The 25485-nt window shown below is 43.6% G+C and overlaps 1 long non-coding RNA gene across 2 annotated transcripts in view; it reads left to right on the forward strand.

The window, feature by feature from the left end:
* The window catches only part of LOC142767527 (uncharacterized), a 78831-nt gene extending 53672 nt beyond the window's left edge, over window positions 1-25159 (forward strand). Inside the window, exons 5-6 of one of the 2 annotated variants that reach the window (XR_012884956.1) lie at window positions 19595-19728; window positions 24899-25159. This is a non-coding gene — a long non-coding RNA (uncharacterized LOC142767527). Of the gene's footprint in view, window positions 1-19594; window positions 19769-24898 lie in introns of those variants that run through there. The other variant, XR_012884955.1, reaches the window with a different exon arrangement.
* The last annotated feature ends 326 nt before the right edge of the window (window positions 25160-25485 follow it).

Consider the following 25485-nt stretch of genomic DNA (forward strand, 5'->3'; position numbering starts at 1 on the left):
GTTACTATCCCTTCTGAAAAAGATAGCTTGCGAGACCTGATAAACAAGAGATCGCGTCCACATCGCGTCCGACTTGTACCAACGGTTCCTGCGTGTGCCAGACGCGCACGTACGCCGAAGTTGCCGCACTCTCTGCCGCACCACCGTTTTTGTGCCTACACCAGCAGACTGTGGCTTCGTTGTCACCGCCAGTGCGTGCACCACCTTACTACGCATCTCAGCGCCCACATCGACCAATCTGTTACTACTGCGGCTATCCAAGACATATCGCTTGGTTGTGTCGAAGGCGCCAAGAAGACGAGTAACGCGACTACGCTCCTGAACAACATCGAAGCTTCTGTCCGACCATGAACTACGTACGACCACCGTCCTGATCGTTCTATTACCGTTCACCGTCTTCTACCTACCATAGTGACATGTCTGAAAATTCCCGTACGTCTCGCCGCAGGTCACCTTCGCCAAGTCGCTGTTCAGTGTCACCTCTGCGGCCCGCCTCCCATTCCACGAATGCCACGTGGAAAACTCCCCAATGCAGTTTTTGGAGAGGAACCTGCATCCACTGGACAGCTAACAATTCTTCCAGAGCGGCCATCGAATTCGAAAGTAGTGTTTGTAGAAGGTGTACGCGTTGAGGCTCTTGTAGGTACTGGTGCTGCCTTTTCGATTATTTGTGCTGATTTTTGCTCTTGCTTTCGAAAAATCACCTAGCCTTACGGCGGCCCACCTCTCCGTGTGGTGACCAACACTCTCATTTGTCCACTTGCACAGTGTACCGTTCGTGTCTACATCGAAGGCATTCGTCATCACATCGTTTTCGCGGTATTTCGTGAGTGCACCCATGCTCTCATTCTGGGGTGGGATTTCTAGTATTCTGCATCCGCTTTCATATCTTGTCATCAGCGCCCCCTGCATCTAAATGCCACTGACTCTTCTTCGCTTGAACACGATGGACGCATGCGCCTTGTCAGCACGTCAGATTATGTACTTCGGCCTTACATCAAAGAAATTATAAGTTTTAATTGAACCGACATTGTGAATTGTGACGTACTAATTCTCCTTTACGGCCATACCCTACGTAGGAGCATTGAGACCACAGCAGGGTTTATTCGCTTCTTCAATGGGTCTAACTACCTAACCGCCATAAAAGAAACACCCGAATGTGTACTGCTCCCCTGTGGCTCAACAGTATCTTGCGCGGTTGACAGTGAGCCTGTTGCGAGTTTAACTCATCCGAACAACAACAACAACGATGTCCCTAAGTCACACTCACTGCCATTCAATGCCTCTTCCACATCTGTGTTGGCAACCATAAGCACTGACTTACCACCTGACCAAACTGAAGATTTGCTCGCCCTGTTGAGTAGGCAGCGTTCTCTATTCGACGTGAACTCACCCGCCCTCAGCATGACTACCACTGCTACTCACAGCATCCAGACTGACGGCGCTCGTATTCTACATCGGCGTTCATATCAAATGTCTCAGGCAGAACGCAAGATCATTAAAAAAACGTCTCAAACATGCTACGACGCGACATCATACGTTCTTCCTCGAGTCTCTGGTCATCCCCAGTTGTTCTCGTTCAAAAGAAAGATGGGACAGTGCGTTTCTGCTTCGATTACCGTGCGCTAAACAAAATAACGTGCAAAGTTGTTTATCCTCTCCCTCAGATCTACGATGCACTAGATTCATTACAGGGCGCAGAGTATTTTTCTAGCCTCAACCTTTGGTCAGGCTACTGGCAGGCACCAATGTTGGAAGCTGTTAAAGAGAAGACCGCTTTTTCAACGCCAGATGGGTTGTACGAGTTTAATGTGATGCCTTCTGGACTGTGTAAAGCGCCCACCACCTTCGAACACATGATAGACGACGTATTGCGTGGTTTGAAATGGAAAACGTGTGTGTGCTATCTCGATGACATAGTAGTGTTTTCATCCACGTTCTCGAAGCATCTAAAACGTCTTGACAAAGTCCTCACATACGTTGCAACAGCCGGTCTACAGCGTAACACCACGACCTGTACCTTTGCTAGTAAGACAATCAAGGTTCTCAGCCCCCTCGTCAGCAAAGAAGGAAATCGGCCGGACCCCGACAAGCTTGCCGCTGTCCTCAATTTTCCTCGTCCACTTCGTCAAAAGGACCTGCGCAGCTTTCTTGGGTTATATTCTTACTTGCGGCGCTTCATACGTGGCTTCGCAGAACTTGCGTCTCCACTCCCTCAACTCCTCGCAAGGAACGTCCCCTTCATTTGGTCCGAAGACTGCGAAAGTGCTTTCAGGACATTGAAGGAAGCCCTCACGTCAGATCCGGTACTGTGCCACTATGATTCCACCGCACCTTCCATCCTTCACACCGACGCAAGTAGTCATGGTCTAGGTGCGGTACTCTTGCAGCGTGACAAAAACTCACGCGAACGCGTCGTTGCTTACGCAAGTTGCGCTCTTACCGCTCCAGAAAAGAACTACACTATCACCGAGCAGGAGCGCCTTCCTATTGTTTGAGCAGTGCAAAGATTCCGACCATATATTCACGGCCGTCGTTTACCGTAGTTACCGACCATAACGCTCTATGCTTGCTTTCATGGCTGAAAACCTTCTTGGGTCGCCTCGGTCGCTGGGCGCTTCGCTTGCAGGAGTATGATTTCGATATCGCCTACACATCTGAAAAGAAGCATCAAGATGCTGATGCTCTATCGCGCTGTCCTTTGCACCTCTCCAATCGCAGCGCTAAGTTCATCACCTGCCACCCTATCTGTCCTTGTTTCACAACAACGTGTCGACCCATACTGCCACACCATTGTTGACCGCTTTACCGGCTCTACTACTCCTCCAAACGCCAGATTCCATCGACAACTTTAACAATTTTACTTGTCGGTGGTGCTTTATGCCGCTACATTTAACACATCGATGGCAACAAGTGGGTACCCGTCATCCCACGTTCTCTGCAACGTGACGTTCTGGAAGCTTTTCATGATGATCCAACCGCCGCTCATCTAGGCTATCACAAGACTTGCGACAAAATACGAAGTCGTTGTTTTTGGCCTGGCCTCTCTTCAGCCGTCGCTAAGTACGTTGCTTCATGTGCCCATTGCCAACGGCGAAAACGACCGACGACTGCTCCAGCTGGCTTAATGCAACCTCTTCTTTGTCCCGCCTCGCCTTTTGAAGTCGTTGGAATCGACTTGTATGGCCCTCTTCCAATATAATCCAATGGAAATTGCTGGATTGTCACGGCCATCGACCACCTTACCCACCACGCAGAAACAGCTTCTATACCATCTGGGACTGCCACTGAGGTCACCGATTTCTTTCTTCGCCACATCTTTTGGCGTCATGGAGCTCCACGTATTCTCCTCAGTGATCGTGGCAAAGTCTTTCTCTCTTCCATTGTCGAGCAAGTTTTGCGTGCCTCAAACACTGTTCACAAGACCACTTCTAGCTACTACCCACAGACCAACGGATTGACTGAATGGTTTCATCGGACCCTATCGGACATGATCGCCATGTACATTCACCCCAACCACACGAACTGGGATGAAATTCTACCCTTCATGACATTCGCCTATAATACGGCTCCTCAAGGCACTATTGGATTTTCTCTATTTTTTCTCGTCCATGGTCGTTCGCCGAGTTTCGCTCTAGATGTCTCCTTCCTTTCAGCCCCTGCACCATCGATGGCTTTTTTCTCTGAAGAGTTTTAATCTCGTCTCGCACACTGCCGTCACCAGGCCCGTGTTAACACCGGCCTCTCTCAAAACACTCGAAAATCTCATTACGACTCGTCTCGCCGTGTGGTGAGTTTTTGCCCTCCTGACGAAGTTCTTCTATAGATTCCACTACGCGTCCCCGGCTTCTTCGACAAATTCATCAGTCGCTTCATTGGGCCGTACATGGTGGTCGAACAGCGCGTTTCTCCTCTTAGAGCTAATCCTGATCATCGTTGCCGAGGAACAGATAGTGCACGTATCTCGTTCAAAGCCTTATGCGCGACGCATTTCATAATACTGTCAAGCGACCAGGCGGCCGCTTTAACCGCGCCGCGGAATTAGTGTGAGCGCGACAAGCGAATGACTCTTCATTCTCTTTAGATATCATCATCACATGTACATATTCATTATCTGTAAATTTCATAACCAGTGTGGTTTAGCTCGAGCCTGGCTGAATAAACCGGTTTCTCACAATATATATACATATATATATATATATATATATATATATATATATATATATATATATATATATATATATATATATATATATATATAGAGAGAGAGAGAGAGAGAGAGAGAGAGAAGACACAGAACATAGCGCTCGTCTTAATATCTTAATTTCATTTCCAACGGTTTCAATCGGTGGACTGGTCTTCTTCAGGCTTTGTGAATAAGTACGACGCTATGCGAACATGCCGCATTGGTATGGTAAGTGCAAGAAAAAAACGGGAGAGAGCGGCAAATTAGTAATATTTTACAGTAGTCACATATGCCATGCCAAACAGTTCTCGTCTCATTGGCTGGAGCTAACAAAAGAGAGAAGGGTGAGAGAGGTCCCGTTTAGAGTGGGGCAAGTGTAAACATAAATATTAGAAACAGTAGAAGGCAAATAAAGCAACCTAAAATTCAAAGGAGTAAAAAAAAAGGAAACAAGAAGGAAGGCAAGAGGAAGGAAAAAAAGAGGGGTATACGGTGGCTTATGCGAAGCAGCTTTGAAGGTCGTAGAGGGACATTGTTGGTGAGCTTGGGTGGCAGGCAATTACGTGTAGCGAAAGGGGCGACTCCAGCAGAGAGAGCCGCCGAAGCGGCCTCTTTAGAGGTCATTTAAGAAAAAGAGAAAACAGGTATTTCGTTTTCGCTGAGACCACACTGACATGTTCGATATGTATATGTGGGGGGGGCGGCATATTTGGGGCAAAGATAATGAACACACCCAAGGCCGTTTGAATGAAAAGTACAGGCTAAAGTTTGGACCAGAATTCACGTGTTGGCAATTTGACAACGCGCTCTAACCAACCCTTTTGTACCACTCCCGGAAGCGCTTGTGATTGAAACCGCTGGCACTGGTTGGGTTCTCCCACTTACAAATAATAAGGCAAACATAATTAAACGGAATGGCTGGAAATGGAAAAACTGGAAGTATGAAAATGGAACAAATATTAACAAGACATAATGGAACTGCTGATATTGGGCGAGAGAAATGAGCGCAAATCTGAAAAATCAGAAAAACGCAAACCTGCAAAACAGTGATACAAAAATAAAATAGCAATGGTTACAATAATAAATAAATATATTTGTATAAAGTAAATGAAAGAATAAAACAAATGAGAACAGTCATAAAACAAATATTCGTATGCGAACAGAACACGCAAAATTGTTTGGTTGGACCATTCCCCCAGAGAACTATTGGGCACTTCCTTTGAGCATGTCGAGGAATATCATAATGATCACGCCAGAATCAATTCGTGTCCCATCTCAGCTCTGCGCGCCTTAAGGAACGATGGAACTTCTGCCCGCCTTAGGAGTGAAGACAATGGGTGCGCACAGGCTGTGACGGATTTAAAGCAGCTCGTTAAGCGCATCCACCAGGAGGGACCAAACTGTGCATCAGCCTGCTGCTACCCAGAGCCCCAAACAGCCGATGTCAAGGTTCGAATAGGAGATTCGTGCATTGGTTTAACAGAGAAGCATCCCGCTTCGTAAGCCATGTGCGCTGCTTGTGTCATCGAAAAAGAACTTGGTCGTGGTGTTGTCTATCTGGACCACACCTTCCATAAGATGCCGCCATGTAAGTTCCTCGCCACCGACGGTCTTTATCCAAGCTTTGAGGGCGTAGCGATGCAGGAGCTACACTTCTGAGGGCTACTCACCACCAGGACGAGCCACTGGCACACGCAGAACTTGCAGCCGGCGAGGAATGCTGCCCCGGTTGGTGCTGGCTTTCCAGCGGCTGCTGTGAAAATGGTCTCCACGAACTCTTCTTCGCCGCCAAATTTCGTTTCATCTGCACCGAGGCCTGTCACTGGCCCGACTTCACCGACAATGGCCTACAACCTCCGCAGTTATTGCGAAGCCACTCGAAGTTCCAGACGGTCAAGCGATAACTGACTGCCAAGGAAATCAGGTATTTTCCAGTCTCCGGAGCCACGATCACGCTCACTTCGACAGATTAGAAAGATAATTGAGAAACGTGTGAAATACGATCTCCTTTACTCGTCGCTGACGTCATACTCAATCTGCGATTCGGTACCGAAAGGATCGTCTCTCAAGCTAAATCCCGCAATTACAACATTGAATCGAAAAGAACAAGCACAGCGGGATAAAACACTTCTCGATGCGCCGCTGCAGCTCATGCAGATCACTATTAAGCACAGTAAACGAAAATCTCGTGAGCTTAAGGAGAAAGAACTGTCACTTAGTCGTCAGTCTGATCTCAGCCAGGAAGACAATAAGGATCTCGAGAGTTATGAAAATCGAAAAACAGCAGTGACAAAAGGGAGGAAGCGTCGGAAGCTAGAGCGAGATGGGGTAACTGAGACAAAGACTACACATGCTCCTATACCGAAAACCCCGACAGACATCAACCAGGATGTGAAAACGGTGCCTCTGAATGTAAATATTCTTTCTTCAGCACACCTACCTGCGATCCAATTCAGACTGCTTTCAAAGGGCCTCACATTCTGCCCGGCTAGTGGAAAATTTTATGAATTCCAGTTGTTTAAGGATTTAGATGACTTTGCCAGAAATATGCCCCTATAGGAGTACTTCCATTACCAAGAACCGAGCCGAACAGCAGTCCCTGCTTCTTCAGCAAAAGTTTCGTTACCACCTGAGCAGCCGGACAGACACCTATACATGTATATATCTGCAGTACAAAAACACATCATACCGGCTTGATCAAAAACAAGGCGCTATAGAAAAAATCTCTCCTCGTAAGAACATAAGTCACTGGAGCGCCTAAGCTGTCGAACGAATTTGATCATTAAGCCTGCGTATAAGGGTGGCGCGAGTGAAATATTAGATAAAACTGAGCATCTGAAAGAAAGCTATCGGTAACTAGAAGACAACAGCTTCTAAGCAGAACTCGAAGAGGACCCCACTGAATCATTCGAGTCAGAAAAATTCATGAACCTAATTTGCTTCGTAAGAACGGAAAATACACGGTTGATGTGTTCATGGCAATGCACCCAATTCAGCCTGCTCCAGGCCGCTTTTACTTGCTTTCTAAATTACACAACGCCAACCACCCTGGTTGTCTTATTGTTTCAAGCAACGGCACAGTAATAGAAAGACTGTCAAGCCCGCTAGACTTCTTCATTAAGGACATTGTTCCAACTATCTCCTTATATATTAGGAACACCAACCACTTTCTCCGTGAAATCCCTGGATACGAGGTTCCTAACGATAGCACCCTTGTGACAATAATTGTAGTGTCACTTTACAAGAACATCCCACAGTCAGATGGCACTGACACAACAGTCGCAGCTTTCAAAAAGGCTAGTGTGAAGGTGTGCTTAGATGAGGACACGCTGTCGACTTTGCTGTGGTTTGTTTTCAGCAACAATAACTTTGAGTTTGATAGTAAGCACTTTCTCCAGATGAACGGCACCGCTATGGGTACCAAAATGGCTTCTAATCACGTGAATATTTCTATGGCATCTACTGAAGAATCTTTTCTCGCAACCAGGACTTTGAAGCCTCTCGTGTACAAAAAGTTCTTGGGCGATATATTTATGATTTGGCACCACAGAGAGGCAAGTGTGATGTCGTTCATAGATGACTTTAATTGAATTCACTCATCAATCTCGTTTACACACACCTACTCTGTGTGAACTATAAACTTTCTCGATGTTACTGCTCAATTCACCGAGAAACGACTTTGCACGAACCTATACAAAAAACCAACGGATCGTCATCAGTATCTTTATTTTAAGGGTAGTCATCCCCATCACTGTAAAACAGCCATTCGCCACTCGCAAGCACACTGATACCACCGAATTTGTTCGGGCGTGTCAGATTTTGAAGGTCATGCCAAGGATCTTAAAACAGCCCTTGTGGCAAAAGAGTACCCAGAGAGAATTATCGATGATGCTATCTGCCGGGCACGTAGTTTAGATAGGAACCACATTTTGTCGGGCTCGAAATCACACGATTCAAAAAACTAAGCTAACCTTGTCGATCGTTAGAGCGCGAACACAAGACGACGACACAGAGACAAGAAGGACACGAAATACTGTGTCGTCGTCTTGTTCTCGCGCTATAACTATCGTCATGCCATACCAACTAGCCCAAGTGGCCACACTTCTAACCTTGTCGTCACATACTCGTCCACACTACCGTACCTCAACAATATCCTTTAAAAACATCGTAACATTACACAGCATAGTGCGCACCTATCATCAGTTTTCCCGGAGCCGCCACGTGGGGTCTACCACCGTGAAGAGAACATGAAGGACATTCTAGTTAGAGCAAAGACGACTGAATTTGAAAGCAGTGAATCAGGTTGAAAGCCATGCGGGAAATCACGCTGCCAAGTTTGCAAACACATGACCATAACCTGTGTTGCCAAGGCTTTTTCCTCAGACTTCACATTCAAAGTTAAGGACTCGCCTAATTGTAACAGCCAGAACGTGGCATACATGCCGCATTGCGATGTCTGTTGCCAGCACTATATCGGTCAGACTGGTACGGCGTTCAGACTATGTTTCAATACCCACAAGGCCACGCGCGCACACTGCCAAATATCTTTTTTTCCAAGCATCTGAATTTACCAGAACACTCATTCGATAAAATACGAGTCACCCTCCTCCAGTCTGGCTTCCGCGGGACATGCGAATACGAACAGAAGAAGTCATATTTCATCCACAAATTTCAAGCACTAACACATCACATCAATTAAAGCATCGGAACATATCATTCTTTAAAGCGTGCAGAGTGGAGATTGGCCACGAATTCAGTCTGGCATAATCAATATATTATTCCTCGACATGCCCAAAGGAACTGCGCAATAGTTATTTGCCGGAATGGATTAACCAATCATTTTTCCATGTTCTGTTCGCATATGTATTTTGCTTTATGACTGTTTTTATTTATTTTAATTTTTTCATTTACTTATGATTATTACTGTTCTCATTATTTTTATTGTTAATAATAGTATTGTATTTTTGTGTTACTGTTTTGTAGGTTTCCATTTTCCTCACTTTTCAGATTTGTGCACACATCTCTTGCACAATATCAGCAGTTTTATTACGTCTTGTTAATATTTCTTTCATTTTCATACTTTACATTATTTTCTATTTTCGGCCATTCCGTTTACTTATGTTTGCCTTATTATTTTTAAATCTAAGAACCCAACCAGTGCAAGCGGTTTCAATCACAAGCGCTTCCGGGAGTGGTACAAAATGCCTGCATACTGCGCGCCCTCATATTACCAACAAGTGTCTTCTAGCCCAAAATTTAGCCTGTACTTTTCAAAGGGCCTTGGGTATTTTCTTCATCTTTGCCCTAAATCTTCCATCCCCCCCCCACCCACATATATATGTAGCGTGCCAGTGTGGTCTCAGCGAAGATGCAACACCGGTTTTCCCTTTTTCTTAAATGACCACAGAAGGGGCCGCTTCAACAGCTCTCTCTGCCGGAGTCACCCCTTTCGCTACAAGTAATTGCCTGCCACCTAAGCTCACCAACAATGTCCCTCCACGACCTTCAACGGTGCGTCGCATAAGCTGCCATATACCCTCCTTGTTTTTCCTCCTCTTTGTTTCTTCTCGTTTCTTTTTTTACTCCTTTGAATTTTAAGTTGCTTTATTTGGTTTTTACTCTTTCTATTATTTATGTTTTGCCCAAACGTACGACACGTGCCCCACTCTAAACGGGACCCCTCTCACCCTTCTCTTTTTCCCTAGCTCCAGCCAGTGAGACGAGAACTGTTTGGCAGGGCATACGTCACCACTGTAAATCATTACTAATTTGTCACTCTCCCGGTTTTTTGTTGCACCACCATACCATTGCAGCACGTTACGCATGTAAAGTAAGCAATTACTGCTTGGATTTACATTTCGGCCATGGTACAGCCTTCTACTACTACGATATATATATATATATATATATATATATATATATATATATATATATATATATATATATATATATAGAGAGAGAGAGAGAGAGAGAGAGAGAGAGAGTTATTTATTCCCACGATGTGTTGGTGGCAGGAGAGCGTAGAGGTTTCCTTAGAGTTTATTTCGTCGTTTCCTCTGGCGACAGACTGGTGGAGGTGCTGGGTACTGTGACGTCTTATGCCTGTTGGTACTGAACTTCAAGCAATGGACGCCACTGCACTAGCATCTGCTGACATCCATCGAAGTTGCCCCCGTCTTCAAGGCCTACCATTACGGTACAGCTCATTGGCAAGTTCCGTGAAAGCAATGTTTGCCACAGCCTTAACCTAAACATAGCATGACCTATTCGCTGGTTTTCCTGTGTCATCAAAATGCCCAGCATGCACAACTCCTTCCACGGTGATGCCGGTGGGGATATGTCAGACTGGCTCGACCATTTCGACCAGGCCACTGCCATCAATGACCGGGACAGTCGCTGTAAGTTGAAGAACATCTACATCTCCCTCGTAAAGGCGGTGATATTGTGGTACGAGAACCACGAGGCTTTATCCATGAGTCGGTGAGAATTCGCGAGACGTTCAGCAACCCCGAACGGAAAAAAAAGAGTGCGTGGCAAACACTTTCTTCGCGGTTTCAAATGCCAGATGAGAGCGTCACCGTGTTACCGTGTTTTTTGAAGAGATCTCGAGGTTGCTTCAATGGGCTGACCACCACATGCCAGAAGAAAAAAGGTGCGCAGGTCAATGAGAGGCGTAAAGGAGCAGCTTTTCACGGGCGTTGTGCGGAAACCTCCTATGACGGTGACGGAGTTCATACGTGGGGCCACAATTTCGGCAGAACTGAAAGCTGGCCCCAGTTGGGGACAATATATGAGCATGCTTTAACTGAGCACAAGACTATTTTTATGTCAACATCTGACGGTGACACGGCCGGGCACCTCGTAAGCCGTGGAGTTCCGCAAGGCGCCGTCCTGAGCCCCACGCTTTTTAACAAAGCACTCATTGGCCTTGAAGCTGAGCTTCCCGACGTTGTCAGGATCAGTGCGTATGCGGACGACATATGCATATGGCCATCTGGAGCAACGCGACCACAACTGCGAGCAAGGCTACAACAAGGCACATCAATAACATCTAAGTAGTTACGTCGTCAGGGCCTGGAACTTTCAATAGCAAAATTTGCTGCATTGGCATTTACGAAGAAATCAATGCCGCGGTACACCTTGACCACGGGAATCACGCTCACGGAGTAGTGATTCCCGTGGTCAAGCACCACCGCTATTTAGGTGTCGTCATTGATCGCAACCTGTCCTGGTCAAAGCATGTGACTGTGCTGCGAAACAAACTAATCAGTTTTGTGCATGTTCTTCGTGTTATAGCAGGACTGAGATGGGGCCCTTCGGAGAAGAGTATTCTGCAGTTATACAAGGCATTGTTTGTGGGCTATATAAGGTACAGCTCACCTGTGCTTTCCACCATGCGCGCAACGTGCCTTCGTATTTTAGAGAGCCTTCAGGCACGAGCACTGAGAATATGCCTTGGCCTGCCACGGTGCACGTCCACCTCTGGCACAATAGAGGAGTCACGCACCTACCCTATACAGGTTTACACGTCCTGTGAGCCTCTTCGAGTGCACCTTCGCCTGCTGACCCGACATGCACAGCACCCGTTGTCTTCGCTACAAGTGGACCGACCAGGCTGTACCTATTCGCAATGCCTTGATACGCATAGGCACATGATACCTTCATGATTTGCACCTGCCGTAATCCCTGCAGTGCCTCCATGGATATTGACTAAACCGCTGGTGTGCCTTCACATACTTGTAATTTCGTATAAGTCGCGTGTTTCTCACATTGCACCTCAAGCACATTGGCACATTTAGATGACCGATACAGCGACTCTGTGCACATTTACACCAATGGATCCGTAACTTCATCCGCCTCAGCTGCAGCCTTTGTGATCCCTCAACTCAGTATTTCCCGACAGTACAAATTAGATCATAGGTCATCTTCGACAGTTGCAGAACTTGTTGCTATACAAGAAGCCATAAAATTTGTGAACAACTAAGCACCGCGTAAATGGACGATTCTGTCTGATTCAAAATCAGCGCTTCAAGCTATCCATTCTTGCTAAAGAAGAGGCCAATTTTACGAGTTAGCGTTAGGAATCGTCCAAGCATTTGACCTAACACACAGGAGCGGTCACTTGACTACACTTCAATGTATTCCTGGACACTGCGGCCTGGTTGGCAACGAAACAGCCAATAGCGAAGCAAGATCGGCATTATACAATGCTCTTACGCACGTCAAAGTACCGTACTCTCGAAGTGACGTCAACACATTGTTGAGACCACTCATGCGCGAATGCGCTGCCACTTACTGATCGCTACCAGATCACCGGAGCAAGCGCCTGCGGGAAACAGACCCCAGTATGAGTTTTCGTCTTCCAGATAAAATCAGCTGAAGACATGCTAATATACTGCACCGAATTCGCCTGGGCGTTGCCTTCACTCGCCGCTACAACCACCTAATCGGCCGTGCGGACAGCCCGAATTGCTAACGCTGCCAAGTGCGGGAAACGATAGCTCACATATTTTGTGACTGTGCATGATACGTGGCGCAAAGAAAAATGCTAACTGCAACGTTGGCAAGCATTGGACGAACATCATTAAGTGAAAGCCACATATTGTCAGAAATTAACGACCAAACAGTGTCAAAAACTGCTACAAAGGCTGTTCTAGACTTTATAAAAAGCACTGGACTAGAAACTGGACTGTAGGGTACTATGCTAAGTGGCTACTGTGCATACGCACCACCTCTTCTTGTCCCCACCATCACCCTTCATCTCTCTTTCCTTCCCCTTTCCCTCATCCACTGTGTAGAGTAGCGAGCTGGAGCGAACTAGCTTAGGTCGACCTCTCTACCTTCTAATAAATTCTCACACGCTATTCAATGAAGTTCGGCTGTCTGAGTATTAGCGGAGCCGGTGCATGTAGAATGTATTAAAATGCCTGCCGCTCCCAAATAACTCATACATCGGTGGAGGGGAAAAGTCACCTGTTCATGCAGCACCGCCGAAGCAAAGCGGTCATGCCGGAAAGGAAAACGAGCCACGTGCACCTGCGCAGTGCTGCCATATTTGCAAACAGCTTCAAATGTGCCCCGTAAGTGAAAAAGAAGACTGAGACGAAAAAGCTGTAATGGCAGAGGCAGGTTCAGATGTTGTAAACGTTGCTGAGGCTATACAGGGTCTCTATCGAAGGTTTCTGAAAAAAAAAAGAATACCCCAGGCCTGCGCAGAAGGTGCAGCACAGTAACAGCGAAGGCTAGAAGAGCTGCCTTTCAGAGCCTTTTCGAAACACTCATTGCCTAACTACTGCAAGCACACTTGCTTTATACCCACTCGGTCAATATTATTAAATATAATTGGGTAGTAGGCCGGCATTCACCATGAGTTTTTTTTTGTCCTTCTTCTGAGAAGCGTGGTATCCGCTAAACACTTGCAGGAAAGTTTGTGCCAATTGTTCATGCAGTGGCTGACGATAATGAGGAATTATGGCTCAAGTTGTTATGTGCCACAGTTAGTAGGGAGCAAAAACAAGCTTTTCTGATAGGTTAGAGCATCGGACTGCCTACTCGTTACGCTATTCGCATTATGGGACGACTGTTTGTCCTTTCACTGTTTTAAAACGCTTGATAAGTCGTATTTTTGCGATTGTTCTCCCGGCATTAAGCCTGCTTTAGGCAAGTTTGACAGCAAGTCTCAAGCACTCGTGTAGCTTTTTCATCTTTTTCGATTGGTTTTCATATCTCGCTGCTTGGGAGCTTTTTAAACAAAAAGTTAGTGCTATAGCTTTAAAAATTGGGGCTGTTAAGTCTTTCTATCGAAAGAATGATGAAAAGATATTTGTTAAAATTCTTTGCAATCTTTATGAGATGGAATGCGAAATGCCGGGAAAGTGCATCAAAGACATTGAGAATATTAAGTGCCAACTACAGAGATATGATGCTGCTCGCTACCAAGGGGCATGTATTAGATCTCGGAACCAGCGCACTTTAAATTCTGAGCAACCGACGCGCCAAGCTATACTTGATGAGCAACGCCATGTGATTTCGAAAGTTATTCCAGACTTGTACTTTAACGATGTGCTCATTAAAAACAACGGAGACATTACTTTGGCGTTCGAAACGTACTATAACAGTTTATGTAGCTCTCCCTGTGATAATCTTGACCCTCACATCAAGACTAGTTTTGTTTCTCTTGTGAACCCCTTGAAAGACAATAATTGTGCAGTCATTAATGGGCCCATTACTATACAGGAAATCGAGCAAGCAATCGACAATTTGCCTTTATAGAAAACACCGGGCCCTGATGGCATCTCAGGTGAATTGTACAAAGCTTACAAGAAAACACTTGCTCCTATATTGCTGAATATTTTTCAGATGAGTTATGACATGGATACACTCCCACAATCTTTTTGCAAAAGCCACACTGTGTTAATACCAAAAACAACTGCAAGAAAAAACTTCGCTTCGTCGAGGGCTACAGACCAATATCGCTGTCAAACGTGGACTACAAAATGTTTGCAAAAGTATTAGCAAATAGGTTGCAATTTGCTATGTCGATCCTTATTGGGTCTCATCAGACATGTGGGATCAGAGGTCGATCCATACAAACCAGTATACATGTCGCTCGAACAGTGCTTCAATACTGTCATGGTTCTCAAAAACATCTTGCAATGCTACAGGTAGACCTTGCAAAAGCTTTTGATCGTGTTCGTCATTCCTTCCTTTTTTCTCTTCTCGAGCAAGCTAATGTTGGCAAAGTTGTTCTTAAAGGCGTTAAACTATGCTGTAATGAATGCTCAACTCGTCTGATAGTTAATGGTCAACTCTCGAAGCCAGTTTCTATTCGCTCTTCTGTAAAACAGGGATGCCCGACGTCACCTCTTTTATTTGCACTTTATCTAGAACCACTGTGCTTAAGCATAATACAGTCGAGTTGCATTCGTGGCTTTAGTATATTAGGCTGTGAAGTTAAAGCATTGGCTTATGCAGACGATGTCGCATTCTTTCGCACAGATAAACCAAGTGTCGAAAATAGGGTGTATACTATTGAAAAGTTTGGCGTAGTATCGGGAGCTCGTTTAAATGCCTCTAAAAGTTTAGGACTGTGGTTTGGATTGTGGGGTAGTACACCGAACCACTTTGCAGGGATTAATTGGACAAGAACTCCTCCAACATACCTCGGTGTACCATTTCATGCATATAGATTCAGTGCGCATTACTGCAAGGAACGCGTCCCTAAGCTTGAACGACAGGCCCAGACATTTGTTCCCTATCGACTTTCAATATTTGGGAGAGCTGAAGCTTGCAATACTTTCTTAGCGACAAAGCTTTACTATGTATTGCAACTTATTCATTGCGCAAGATTCTATATACAACGCTTTCATCGAAATTTCGCTACTTTCATATGGTCTTCGACTTTTCAGCCCATGCGTCGTGATAATATATTCAAGCCAGTTAGTGAGGGTGGGTTAGGACTAAGACACTTTTATCTATGGCAAATAGTGTCCCGATTCTTCTTTTTTCGGGAAAATTCCCATCCTGTAATCCGTTCCTTCTTGCAGGTTACACTTGTTGATTGCTTACCAGATTTAATTGTTTCATCCAACTTCTCCGAACGCCCATGCTTGTGGCGATTCATGCAGGAGGTTTACCTCGCAGTTCAGCTCCTTAAAACTCGCTTTTCTGTAGAATACCTGTACACACTATCACGCAAGGTGCTGTATAAGGACCTACTGAGTACACTCTTCCCACCTCCATTGTACCGTTCACTGTACTCCAATCTTCCAGGCCACGATGTGTTGAAGCGAGTGCGCAAATTGTACATTCCACCGAATTCAAAAACATTCTTCTATGAACTCCACTCTGAAACATTGGCGGTAAACACATGGTTAGAAAGAAAAGGTATTTTCATTCCGTTTGTTAACTGCCGTCTATGTGATGTGCCCGAAACGATTGAACTTTGCTTTGTTAGCTGCAAAGATGCCATACTGTTTTGGGATGTCCTTCAGCGAGCACTGAAAAAACGTTTCGTCATTAATTCTCACACAATACGTTATCTTCTGCCAGCAGCGCTTGATGAAGTACCATATGATATGTTTTTTCTCATGGGTATGCACAGCTTGTGTAGGACACGAATGCAAGACCGCAATGCAGAGCCCACCACCTCTTCAAGCGCACGCTTCATTCAAATGGCTATTCACCTAAAAAAACATTTACGACGAGCTAGACTTTAGACCGGACTGGTACTCCGTCTTAGAGAACTGTTTGACTTCACCCCTTTTTTGTTTGTATAACACGATGTGAAGAACTCTTCATGTGAGGAACTCACGCTGTGTTAGCCATTTAGTGTTTATGAGTAACGCTTGAGCGCTTACTTTGGCGATTTGATTGTACTTTTGTTCGCTTGATTTTGTCTTTATTGCGCAAGTACTTTGTTAAATACCATGAAAAAAATCACTGGTGTAGCTCAGTGGTAGAATACTAGGCTGGCACTCAGCAGGCCCGGGTTCGAGTCTCACTGTGTGACTGGTGCTAGGTCAAGCCTGCTAAAGGGAAGTTGGACAACAAGTTACCAGCAGCAGCGTAGCTCAGTGGTGGAATACTGGACTCACTCATAGCGGACCCGTCTTAGAGCCATTGTGCCATTTCGCGCGATGTGGTTACGGGCACCGGCGACGGCGGTGCCGGCGGACAACTGCGCGTGACCCGAGTTGTGACCTCATTACAGCTTTCACTGTATAAAACATCAGGCCTCCACAGAAGGTACAGCACAGTTACAGCAAATGCTAGAAGAGCGGCTCTTTCAGAGCCTTTTCTAAACACTTATGGAGTAACTGCTGCAAGCACACTTGCTTGATGCTTACTACGCGGCATTAAAAATAAAAACTTAAGGGTAGTAGGCCGACATTCGCCATGCTATTTTTCATCATTCTTCTGAGAAGCGTGGTATACGCTAAACTATTGCGATGACTTTTCTGCCAATTGTTCATGCAGTCGCGGACGACAATGAGGAATTATGCCTGAAATGGGTATGCACCACAGTTAATGGCTGAACAAAAAAAATTGCCGCCATATCCACGAAGTGAATGATGATGAGTGGGCGAAGCTTCTGAGGTACACCTGGTAAACCATGAATCCTCCACACATTTCGCCCACTCGATTTTATTAAAACGCTTTCCTAGCGTACGTCGCTGCACTAAATCGAATGATTGCCTTCCACCAATGACACGCGCCATATGTGACATCATTGCTATTTTATAACATCTCGCATTTTTTATCATCAACTACGAGCACCACCGTCTTGTTTATAACATCTTGCATCTTTTCATCGTCATGAGCTACAGTACCGCCATCTAGTGAACACTGCAAGAACTAAACGAGAGGTGGCTACATATAAGGGATGGTACCGCGATGTGGTGAACACTGCAAGAACTAAATGAGAGGTGGCTACATTCAGGGGACGTACAGCCCCCGCCTTAAGGAGCTTCGCCCCTAAAACAAGCTTTTGTGATGTTTTTGAGCATTGAAAGACCGACTTTTTACGCTATTCGCATTGTCTGACGACCACTTGTTGTTTCGCTGTTTTAAAACGCTTTATAAGTCGTAATAATGCGATTGCTTTTCCAACATCAAGCCTGCTTAAGGCAAGTTTTCCAAGAAGTCTCAAACACCGGCAGAGCTCAGGGGTAGAATACTGGGCTGCCACCCAGCGTACCCGGGTTCAAATCTCACTGTGTCGTTGGTACTAGGTTTTTTTATCTAATTTCGTGCAATGTGATTATGGACACCGGTGGCAGCGGACAACTACGACTCTGCGCAATACCCGAGTTTTGATCTCATAACATATTTTGCTGTAATTCTTTTGATAGTCAGCAGTGTCACCTAACGGTGCCACGCCTCTAGTGCAGAAGTCTGGAAGATTATATGCTTCAAGGCGAGCCTGATTTCTGTTTTCGGTGGTCAGGTGGGCCAGGCCATTGCACAAAGGTATCTGCTGCTGCCTTGTCACGAAAAAAAAATGTACGTTTTTTTTTGTAGCAGTGTCATGCAACGAAGTTTTCTCTGTAAGTGGAATAATAACAGTACAGACACATTCGAAATGTTTCAGAGATCCTACGGTTACGCGGCGCTGAAAAATATTCGTACTGTTATGTGCAACCACAGGAGTATCTGAACGGTGACAAATTCTCGATCAGCCCATCTAAATGACGAATGGGTGACTGGGTAGAGAATCTTGGTCCAGTAGATGACAAGGACTGGCGATTAAGTATTCGTTTGATCTGGAGGCGTGTGGACTACCAAAAAGAAAGTCGTTCATCCTGTTTTCACAGACAATCGTCTAATAAAGAAGGCTTGCGCAAAATTGGTGCGAGCAGTCCTGAAGAGCAAGATGGAGGAAATGGATGGAGCAATTCACACCACGCTGATTATAGTCTGCATGTGAAAATCGGTTTCGCGGCTCTGCTCCGGTCACTGTACGTCATCGACTTGGCACCGCAACGACCGCTCTGTCCCCAAATATTGAAGAAACCCTTAAAAGAACTCTGCGTGCGACGCTGAGTACGGTAAAAGCATCTCAGATTATCTTTTTAACGAGGTTCTCGTTCATGGCTTTCACGACGCCTTCATTTATTGGGAGAAGTTTTTGCAGGGGGTCATTAAACTTCAGGGAGAGAACTTTTAAAAGTTCGGATTAGGTTGTAAACTAATAATAAACAAAATATCTTTAAAGTAAAAGTTCCAATATCCTGTGGAAGATACCCTGTAGGATATATTAAAAAGTTGCGAGACTTTGAATCACGTAAACAACTTGCGCCAACGGCTGTGCAATAAAACACAGACTCCTTGATTATCTTTGTCTTTTTTGCGCTTTAACACATTACAAATGAAAAATACAATTTGTACTTCTAAATAGATTGAATTTCCGATGTATGACTTGACTTCTGCTGTGCCCAATGCTCTACTGAATACCCCTGAATATGCAAATTAGTGAGCCTTTAGGTAAATGGAACATTAATTTGGTTCCTTGAGGCAGACTCCAGTGAGAGTTCACTGTAGTTGGCAAATATAACATGTAGCTTGATGATTACCCTCCTTTACAATCAAGCTAAGAACTTTGCACCATGGTGTGGTAGCCTCAAAATACTCGGCAGAGGGCTTTACAGAGCAGACACGTGAGACGTACTGCCAGTGGAGCTCTACCTACGTTTCTCAGTTTATTGCATATTGATTAAATGCAGTGAAGCGGTGAGTGCTTTCAACATCATCATTGCACTGAAATATACTGGGAGAATACACTGCAATATTTGGTTACGACCAAGGGACAACTTTATTTACATTTTGCGACTAATAAATCTTGTATAAAAGTGTTTAGAGGCTATGCAATTACAAGACATAAACGTACTATTTGACTTTCTTCACCAGGTGCACAAATGGGAAACCACCATCTTATGGGAGCTGTGTATACACACGAGAAAAGGGTCCTTATCCAAAATGCTGCAACTGGATCAGGACATGTTAGCCCCACTTCAGGACATGGCCCACATTACGGTGGTTTTGTATGTATGATTGAAAATAAATGACGATGCATTGAATTAACACGACTCAACTGCAATAGTCTGAACCACAAGCTATTTCACTATGTACTACAATGTAGTAATTCTTCGTTGTATCTAAAGTATTAGGTAATATGTTTATCGCATTTCCAAAGGGCCAATAGTGTAGCATAACAATAGGATGGGTGATTCTATTGGCTATATATCCGCGTGAACAGACATGTTCTATCCCGATGCATGACGAATTTACTGTGATAAACTTGTCAAGAAGTTCATAGCTTTTTGTTACGCTTAAGCATTTTGCGGATGACCGAACAACTGAACGTCACTACTAGTCCAGGACAATGTTCACTTGAGATATTTCACTAGCACATGACAGCTTTTTATTGGTATTGAGACGTTCAAATCAAACAACATTATCGCCTTCTATTGCTTGAACTCTGTTTTTGTTTCAAAAGGGAGTTCCTAAATGAGCATGTAACTATAGTTCCGCGTAACTATAGTTCAACTGTTGACAATTATCGACCAATTTCCTTAACGTGCTGTTGTTGCAAGATGATAGAACATATTGTAGCTAACCATATTCTTAATGTACTGGAAAAAAATAAAACATTGAGTCCCTTCCAACATGGTTTTAGAAAGGAATTTTCTACCGTTACGCAGTTGGTCACCGCCGTTCATAGTTTTAGTTCAATCTCAGATCACTCCGGGCAAATTGATGTTTTGTTTTTAGACTTAAGGAAGGCATTGGACGGTGGCCTTCTTTTAAAACTTAAACAAGCAGGAATTCCTTCTACACTTGTAAATTGGGTTAATTCATAATTGAAAGATCGAACGCAATTTGTAGACATCGATGGTACTTGTTCCTCTTCTCTAACAGTGACATCAGGTGTGCCCCAGGGAAGTGTGCTGGGGCCCCTGCTTTTTTTGTTGTATGTTAATGATTTAGTGTCTGTGGTTGGTGATACTGTGAATATTGGAATGTTCGCGGATGATATCATGATTTATACTGAAGTGCAGTCTGCTTCTGATCAACATCGGCTAGATAGGGCTTTATGTGACATATCATCTTGGTGCGACAAATGGGGCATAAAAATTAGCACTACAAAAACAGTTCTTTTACGTATAACCAGGAAACGAAACCCCATAACTTTCTGGTACAAAATTAAAAACACCTTAATCGAGGAGGTTAGTAAGTTTAAATACCTAGGTATCGTATTGAACTCCAGATTAGATTGGAAGGACCACAATCAGCAGGTAACTTCTTCAGCGCTAAAAAAACTTGGTCTTTTACTGCATAAACTTCGAGGTACACCTAGTAACGTTAAGCTTTTAGCGTATAATTCCATAATTAGGCCTAAACTGGAGTATGCAGCAGTTGTATGGGACTCGCACAGGAACAAAAACATTAACGAATTGGAGACGGTTCAGAGGAGGGCTGTTCGTTTTATTTATAATATATATAAAAGAAGTGATTCCCCGTCAACTATCATGACACTCAATAAAATCCAACCACTACACATTAGACGCCAAATTGCCCGCTTAGCTTTTATGGAATCCCTAATCAAGTGTAAGACTGGATTATCACCCACTCCATTCAATAGTCCGTCCACCACGAGGAAAATACGACACACACATAGCTACAGTTTATCCCCATTCTTTGCCCGAACAAATACCTTTATGTTTTCATATTTTCCACGCACGGTAGATGACTGGAATAAATTGCCAGAAAGAATTTTTAGTGGAAATTTTATGACAGCCCAACATGATCATTTTAGAAACTTTTAATTACTGACGTTCGGGTTTAGCAATGTTTCTTGAAGTTGTGCGTGATTTTCTAGTTTTATTCGGATTGAAAACCCTGCTATGTTTGTGCGAAAAGTCGGTTTTACCGTGGCTTGTTTATTTTATAGTTCCAAGTGAATTCTGCGTTTTGTAGCCTCATTGTTTCTGTTACAGTGCATGGCATTGTATGTGCGTGAACATTCTTTTTTTCTGCCCGTCCTGCTTGGACCATTAAATTGGTCTGCAGTATTGTATAAATAAATAAATAAATAAATGAATAAATAAATAAATAAATCTGTCCCACACCTCAACGAGGCACCGCCAATTGATGTTTTTGTGGGACGCAGCGTACATTACACACTACTTCAAGCTACGTATAATAAATTATTAACGAAAAATTATAATAGAACATTCGATAAGGAACATGCCACCTCATGGTGCTTGTACAGGATTTGAAGGGCTGCTGCTGATGGTCTAGCCAGCTTTGGTAAGCGACGAAGAACGTATCATGTGTTCCAGCTGACTACATTCGTTGCGCGAGATAGTCGGCGCTCTCCGCCTACGCACAACTCCGAAACCTGTGACCGCGCTCTTAGCTTATTCAACGTAAACGGCCGAAACAGTCGAAATCTTTCAGGGTGAATGCATTCCCTTTCCCGGAGATGCCCACCCCCAACACTTGTAATTTGCTGCAGGTATTGGAAAACATCGGACAGAGTGTTTCCGCATTGTACGTTGCGGCACGTTTCTTTCCCAACACAAATGCGCTCTTCCTTCGAAGAGGGGCGTGGGCGAGACATTTAGACGTTTGTGATGCGGATGAATAAGATTTTTAACTCGATTGCACACGAAAAAACAGGTATATAATTAACCTTGATGTGCAAAACGTTTTGTAAGGATTGGAAATACCGTTGCACAGTACGCCACCTAAATGCAGGTGCCTTGGGAGCCGCAAAGCATTCTTTACATTACAAAAGACTTTCGCGACGTGTATTCTTACTTGGTTCCAACTACCATCGACATACTGAAGGGCTCACCGAGTTCTATCAATATTTGTCTGTATAGTGCAGCCTGTATTCCGATACGTTCGCTCGTAATCTTAACATCTTGTCATCACTGTATGCATCTGATTTGTGAGAATTTTTACAAATAATTTGTATTTGAAGTACTATAAGGGTTTATTAGTAGACCCACTAATTCTAGTACTTTGATATCAGTACATTTCGCATCTAGAAGGATGAAAAAGCTCGCAACGTCGATGTGCCTATTTGAAAAGCTGCTTAAAAAAGAAGCCAAAGTTGCAAAATTCTTTTGTTAAGTTCTTCCCTACGGCCATCTGAGCTAGGCGTTTTGTTTATATATAACATTCATATTGAAAACTTGGCTTCTCCTCTAGTGCAAGGCCTATTTACAGTGAATAGGTCATTGTAATAAAAGGTGACGCACAGACACTAAAATGGCCCCCTTTTTCTTCATAGTCACTCTGAGAGGGAGTGATAGTGAAGACAATTTAGTAATATTCTTCAACAGCAGCTCTCATTTCACAGGTATCTATGCAAGCGAAACCACATAATTGAATTACACATATCTGTTTCAAAAGTGCATATAACTTTTCTTTGCCAAGTGTTCTTTTTTGTCAGTTTTACCGGTAACAGACGCATTGCCTCTCTGTATACCTCTGTATCTTGCTTTTGTACTGTGCTCAAACTGAATTTTTCGGATCGAAATCAAATGATTGAAACAAAAAGTAAAATGTACTACACATTTGTTCGGTCACGGAAGCTGGAGGCGTTGTCAGAGTTTAAAAAGTACCAAAATAGGTTGAACACTGACCTAAAGCGTGCGAGGGAAACATATTATGAAGTAATTTACGAAAATAAAAAATGACTCTTGGAAGGTGTGGGACGAGGTTAAGAATTTAATGTCAAAGAAAAAAGAGCCACCACCGCTATGTTTTTATACTAATGCAGGTACTTTATCTGATGGTGAAGCAGCGAATAAGATGAATGATTACTTTCTCACCAGTGCAGAATACAAAAACGATAGCAATATAGCTCCCTGTGTTACATTAAAAAAGTGTGGGCTTATAAACTCCATGTCACTATTCCAGTGACATCAGAGTAAGTAATGGAATTAATAAACCAGACTAAAAATAACGTAGCCGCTGGCTTTGATGAGATCAAGGCAACTCCGCTAAAATACGTAGCTGATATTATGGCTACAGTAATTGTTTATATAATGAATAGAATGTTCAAAACTGGCAGTTTCCCAGACAGCCTGAACATAACGAGAGTATGCCCAGTCCTCAAGGGTGGTGATAAGTGGCTATTCACAAACTACAGGCCAATATCTGTTCTTCCTGTTTTGTCTAAGGTATTTGAGAATGCAATAAACGTACGCTTGTACAAATGTTTTGACAAGTATAATATGATCAGTGAGGCTCAGTATGGTTTTCAAAAAAAAATGAATCTTGTGAAGCAGCTTTGCTCATATTAAACATGAACTGATCACAAACATCAAACATAGACTGTACTCAATAGGCTTGTTCATAGACTTTAGAAGGCGTTTGATTCGGTATGTCATGAAGTACTAACGGCTAAACTTAGCCGGTATGGTGTACGTGGTGTGGTTCTTGAGTTAATGAAAAACTATCAAACAAACTGCCATCAATATGTTTGCATTAACAAAAGTTCATCTACCTACTTAAACATAACAAGAGGAGTACCACAAGGGTCAATTCTTGGTCCTGTATTTTTCATAATTTATATAAACAACCTGTGCGATATCCCATGTTCTTCCAAGTTAATAATGTATGCAGATGACACCAACATATTCTTTGGCGGCACATCCATTCTAGTGCTTGAACACCAGAATAATATTTACCTACGAAAGTGGTCCGCGTATCTTAGTTTGAATAAACTGCAACTAAATGTTAGTAAAACGAAACACATTGTCTTTGCCGCACCTAATAAGCCGCGTAACTATAGTTCAACTGTTTTATTTGAGGGCAAAGAGAGAAAGCAAGTCACCAGCCAGAAGTTCCTAGGTGTATGGTTTTCTGAAGGCTTGACATGGAACACACATATAGAAAAACCAACGGTAGAACTCAGTAAAACCGTTGGATGTTTATATAAGCTCAGCCCAGTCTTACCAAAATGGTTACAAACAGAATTATATTATGCCCTTTTCTACTGTAAAATGACATATTGTATCTTGGTATGGGGTACTAAAACACAAACAAACTATCAAAAATTACTAGTTCTGCAAAAAGAGTTTTGCGAGCGTTTGAGCAGTACCATGGTATTATCAGGGACTTGAAAACCAAACCACGCTTTGAAAAATACGCATTACTAATGGTAACAAACTGTATCATTTCAAACTTCTGCAGTGGATTACGCAAAACAAGCCACAGTGTCTTCAGAACCCGCCTGACAACACTCATTATACCATGTGTCAGCAACGCCGGAAAATCCCAGCAATAAGGACAAGTTATGGCAAGCAACACGTTCAGTATCAAATACCCACAATGTTAAATCGTTTACACGGTCTCATGGATTTAAATTCCGTACCTTCGAACACCATTATCAAGTTCATCCTAAGAACCATGATATTGAGTGGGCTTAATAAAGTTTCTGTACTTGATTAGTTACATCCTATCTATCAGTTTGAGTTATGTGTTGTAGTTTCTTTTCTTATGCTTTATTTTACATTCTGTATTGATAAAGTTTCTTTCCAGATGACGCTTTTGTGATAAAGTGATTTTCTAATGTTTTCCCTGAAATTGTGTAACAAGACCATGCTAAATTTTGTTGTGTTATGGTTTATTTGTAGTGTAATTTATTTATTTTTGTGTGTTATTTGTTGTGTTATATATTTATTTCTGAAAACATATGCGACAGATTTTGCGGCCTGCGTGCCAAACTGTATTTAGAAGCAGAGGCCCCATGTCAGGCTATATATCCTTTAGCCTCTGCT

Source organism: Rhipicephalus microplus, chromosome 7 (assembly GCF_043290135.1).
Source record: "Rhipicephalus microplus isolate Deutch F79 chromosome 7, USDA_Rmic, whole genome shotgun sequence".
In the NCBI taxonomy this organism is placed as follows: Eukaryota; Metazoa; Arthropoda; class Arachnida; order Ixodida; family Ixodidae; genus Rhipicephalus; species Rhipicephalus microplus.